Below are 6000 nucleotides of genomic sequence, written 5' to 3'. Positions count from 1 at the left end.
AATTTTTATATATAAAATTATGAAAAAAAATATATATGCTAATAATGATGGTAGTGGGTGGAGTAGTTGGATTAGAGTCGTGATAAAATTGAATTTTCAAAAATATTATTTAACTTTTTGGTTTATACTTTTTTCATAAGGAAGGAAGCATGGCTTCTAAAAAAAATATTATTTTAAATTTTTTTTTTTTAAATTCTTCCCACAAAATGACTCAAATGGACTTTTTAAAAAAACAGCTCTTTTTATTAAAAAAAAAATCCATCCAAAAATACCCACTTGGCAAATTTGGTACTAACACTATACGCTCAAAACAATTGCGCCGGTGATGTTGCGTACAATTGGATTTCACTCAAGTGATACAAATGCATTGGGGATCAAGTAATAAATGTTATGACCACAGTGAATATAAATAATAAGTTGGAAACATCATAATTAAGTGATGCACCATTATTGAAAGTGATAATTTTTCATAAATGATATAAAAAATTATTTTAAACAAACAACATGTAACCAGGTGTCACCGATTCTAACCACTGTTTTGTGTGTATATAGACTAAGTGTCCATTTGGATGGGCTTTTATTACTAAAAAAGTTGCTTTTTTTTTTAAATAAAAGTCTTTTTGAGAATTTTTAGATGTTTGGATAACAATTTTTTAAAATAAAAATTTTAAAAAAATTTAAAATGCTGCTTTTTTTATAGCCAGTAGTTGGTTGCTTTTAAAAAAAGCAGAAATTAAAAGATAATATAAATTTTTTTTGAAAGAAAAATAATATACATTTTTAAAATACAATTTTAATCTTATTATATCATACCTATTTTATCTCTTTATCCTACGATCATGCTATTTTATCTCTCCTTTATTGTAATTTTATATATAAAAAGTGTTTTTTTTTTATTTTAACATCCAAATAAATTTTTTATATAAAAGTGATTTTCAGATCATACATCCAAACGTAAAATAATTTTATCTTTTAAAAAATATTATTTTTTTAAAAGCTCATCCAAACGGGCCCTAATAGACACAAAGTTAATCATAAATGTGAGAATCAAATCAATTTTAGATTAGTTTTGACGTAAAAATAATTAAATATTAAATTAATCTGATTTAACTTATTTTATTTGATAATATTATAAATTTATTCAAATAGCTTATATATACTATCCACTGTCTACATATAGGGATTATCACGCCATGCCTCCCTACATTTACTTTAACAGCGCGTTTGGTATGCGGATTCTCAGAGAAAGAACGGGAAAGTTGAGATGGAGAAATATGTACACCACGTTTATACGCATTCAATTAAATTTTTTGGGCTACATTTCATTCTGGGAAATGGTTTTATTTGATAAATATGATACCGAATGTGAAATCAGAATTCCAAATATAAAATGGAATTGTTCGCATCCCATGGAAGGGAAAATCAATGCAAGAACAAGTGGATAAAGCTAACCCTATGTTTATGGTTTAAGCAAAAAGCAAAAAGGTACCACAAATAGAAAAGGTTGTGCATGGAAAAAGTAAAGTGAGGTTATTTTGGTAAAATAAACTCACTTTCCTACTAATATTTCATAACCAACCAAACACAAATTCAGTAAAGTTAATTTTATTTTCCCGGAAAAATATGAGTCTACCAAACAGCTTTTTAGTTATATTCCAGTAAAATATATTCCCCGATACATTCCAGTAATAATTATTTCCAAAATAAAAAAAAAATTCTCTTCTACCAAACACCCCCTAAAGGTAAACACCCTCTTAGAAAGAATAATTAGGGACAGGATAATAAAAAAATGATGAATTGATGAGCACCGTTTTATGGGAAATTTGTATTTCATTTATTATAAGAAGGGAGAGGTTATAGTTACAATTTTTTTTTTTTACAACCTCTTACAACCATATATCATAACCGTTGATTTTCGCTAATCAACGGTTATGATTTTCGTAAATTAAACTCATTAATTAATTATTAATTCATAATAAATGACAATCGTTGATTGGCAGAAATCAACGGTTATGATATATGATTGTAAGAGGTTATAAAAAAAAAGTTATAAGTATAACCTTCCTCTTATAAGAATATCCTTGAAAATAAAAAACAATTAAATGAAAAAAATCTCAAAATCAAATTAACTCAAATTTTGTAACTTTCCAAACAAAATAAAAAATATTTATGAATTAAATTAATTCCAAAAAATTTCATTTCAAAATCCATACTGATTGTAAAAGATAGAAAAATATTTAAAAGACAAAGACATTTAATTTCTTTTTTATTGTTTTAACTGGTGTTTCATAATTTTTAAGCAAAAATTCATATATATTTTTCATAATTTACTCTAGTGGATTTCTACAAGCATACAACATGAATGAAGAAGATTTCAGAATCAAATTAATTCTAGATTTATAACTTCATAAACATATGATTTCATTTAGAATTTGATTTAATTCCTAAAATTTCTTCTTCCAAAATCCAAATTAACTGTAAAAAAGATTTAAAGAAAATAACATAAAAGACTTAAATGACTAAGGCATTTAATATATATTTTTCTTGGTAATAAAGAATTTAATATTTTTAAAGAAAAAATCTCTATTTTTTATAACTTATTTGAGTGAATTTAGATATACATACAACTTAACTTAAAAAATTTCAAAATCAAATTAATTCTAGTTTTATATATATCTAAACAAAGATTTTCATCCATAATTTAAGCTAATTTCTAAGGGGAATGATATTGTAACAACTAACTAGTGTTACTACTAATGTTACTATCAATCAATTTCATCGTTAGATCGATTATGTTGATCCAACAGTTATATTTATTTCCATCTTTGTATGGTTATGATTCCCCATATTTAATGTGAAAGCATTAAATATAAAAAATCATAACCATACAAAGATGAAAATAAATATAAAGTATTAAATATGAGGAATCATAATCATACAAAGATGGAAATAAATATAACCGTTGGATCAACATAATCGATCTAACGGTGAAATTGATTGGTAGTAACATTAATAGTAACACTAGTTGATTGTTATAATATCCTACCCCAATTTGTAAAACCTACTATATCAAAATCCTAACCAAATATAAAATTGTTCAAAAAAATAAGTAAAAGACTTAAAAGGCAAAGGTAAGTAATATCTTTTTTCTTATAATAGAAATTTAATATTTTTTTTAAGCAAAAACACGTATCTATTCAATAACTTTTTACCTTTTTATTGATCTAGCTAATTAAAAATATTTTTGGGAAGGTTATTTAAAAGTATTAAACAATTTAAATTTTAACTTTTATGAAAAAGATTTTGTCAAATTAATTACACAGTTTTTTAGGTATAATATATTTATGTATTATTTTTACCTAAAAATCTTTCATAAATATATGCTTAATTCTCCCTCCAACATTACCCCAACTCCTCTGTTTCACCCTATATATAACAAAGGTTCAATATTGAAAAAAGACTAACAAAGGTGCAATGGCCCTATTTGTCAAATGTATTCTCTTACTATGGGTGCTTACGTTGGTTTCAACCACAAGTGCTATAACACCAATTTTTGGAAAAAAAACACATGTGAAGGTCACAAATTCTTTGGAAGGAAATCTAGATCTAACCCTTCACTGCAAATCTAAAGATGATGATCTTGGAGTGCAACTTCTCCATCCAGGTGCTTCTTTTGAATGGAAATTTTCAGTCAACTTTTTTCGGTCAACGCTATTTTATTGTTCCTTTCAATGGCAAGGTGCCTTTCACTGGTTTGAAATATACACAGTAGATAGGGATTACTCTGCATGCGATGATTGCGATTGGATTATAAAGCAAGATAAACCATGTAGAGTATCTGAGGAGAAATCTGATTGTTATCCGTGGAATAAATAATTAGAAAAAGTTTGTGTATGATGTTATTATATATTATTATTACAAATGGATGTGAGAACTCAATGTTGTTCTTGCATATTTCTCTTCTTAATAAAGAGTGATGAATAAAGTATTATGTTTTTGCGTAGATTGATTGGTTAATTTTACATTTTTTATTTTTTCCTCTTTTTTCATTTGTTGGAGTCTTTCATTTTATCAACGCATAGTATAAGTGTAATTATTAAGGTTAATGGTTAGTGTTAAAAACTTTATGCATATGTCACGAATAAGAAGTTGAATGTAAAAAGGAAGAAGTTGACATTGGACAAAGAGGAAGGTGAGAGGGGCTTCATAATCCTCAACCCCATTCCCTTATATTTTCCTTTGGGACATCTCAATTTTGTGAAGAAGGGAGGATTTATGCAACACTTGTCCACCACATGCACATTATTTGCTCGAAAACAATCTTTTATTAATTATTATTTTTTTATCCATAATATCCATGGTATTTTATTTAAGGATAATGCTACTCCCATTTCACATAAGAGTAGTTCTCTCATGTTAGTTAGAGAAGTCATGTGAGACTCACTATTAAAAGAAAAAAAGAAAAAGAGTGGGTAAAATTTTTAAAGTAAAATAACATGAGATGGTTACCTCATGTAAAATGTAAAATGAAAGTAATATTTTTTTTTATTTAATTCTTATCGAGAAGTGATGATTGGTTGCCCAGCAGACACAATTAAAGACCTTTCATTGCGGCTATGCATGATTTATAAATACCAAAGGAAATAAGAATAAAGCGATCACTTTTCTCGTTTTCCTCGTTTACCAAATCGATCAAGGTTGAGTTTATGTGGCTGTTTGTACGAAAATGTCATCAACAAACAAAGGCAATTTGTTCCATCACACGAGATAATTGTCATCCACTCTTACGCAACATAGAAATGGCAAAGTATTTTCAAAACATACCCTCATATTTTATTCTTGCATTTTTTTTTTCTTAAGGACACACCCTATTATTGGATTATGCATTTTTGAATTACTTGATGATTATTATTCAGTCTATTATGTAAATTATTTCCCTCTACGTGGACCTCACTAGATTACTTAGATTCAGTCTCAATTGAGTGAGATAATATATATATATATATATATATATATATATATATATATATATATATATATATATAATCAATGATAAAATAGAGTTAAATATATTGAGAGAAAAGTGTTTCTATAACCTCATGTCATGTATTTTAATTATCATATTATTTTCAGGATGGAAGAGATAATTTTATCTCGGATAACAAAAGAAACATTTATTAGGAATATGACTACTATAATAAAGTGGGGGTGAATTGAGTATTATAAATTTTTTGCAAATACCTCATTCTTATTTCCAATTTACCTTTTCATGCTACTTTGATATTTGAAAAAAATTTCAACACATTCAAAAAAATCAAGATTCACAATTTCTTACAATTAAATAACCTACAACAGGACATACAACATATAAAAAATGAAATAAATGAAAGAATAAAAGAGTTAAAGGATAGAGAGATTGTAAACAAAGATTAATCCCAATTCAGTCACCTCCATCTACGTCCAGATTGAAGTCGTTCGATCAAATCTTTCACTGTCCATCAAGCTTCATGGGTGCTTGATAAACTGCTACATCCTCCAAGCTTTCAGGTGCTTGGAAACCTTATAACCACCAAGTTTTTAGATACTTGGTAACCGTATAACCTATAAGTTTCATGGGTGCTTGGAAACCTTTTGACTTATGGGTCTCACTACCTTCAAATACAAGATTACAATATGGCGGTGTTTAGGAAATAAATTTACACTCTCAAAGTGTGAATATTCAACTTGAAGAACTATGGGTATATGATTTTTCATAAAATGAGCTCGAGAATGTCTAATCATTGTAAAAGGTTGTATGATATGTAAATAACGATCAAAATACTTTCAAAATGTGCTTAAGATGTGTAACAATGATGCCCCATAAATCTTTTAGAGCTGTTAGAAATGGTTGTATAATGTTTCAATTGAAAACAAGTAGTTTATAGCCGCTATATGTATATTGTAATCATTTCATTTATCCGAGTATATTAATTTATTCGGATAAATTCCTCAAATTATACA

Source organism: Gastrolobium bilobum, unplaced genomic scaffold (assembly GCF_033153095.1).
Source record: "Gastrolobium bilobum isolate Gb01-03AN ecotype WA unplaced genomic scaffold, APGP_CSIRO_Gbil_v1 utg10722, whole genome shotgun sequence".
Lineage (NCBI taxonomy): Eukaryota > Viridiplantae > Streptophyta > Magnoliopsida > Fabales > Fabaceae > Gastrolobium > Gastrolobium bilobum.
This window is presented reverse-complemented; position numbering follows the sequence as displayed.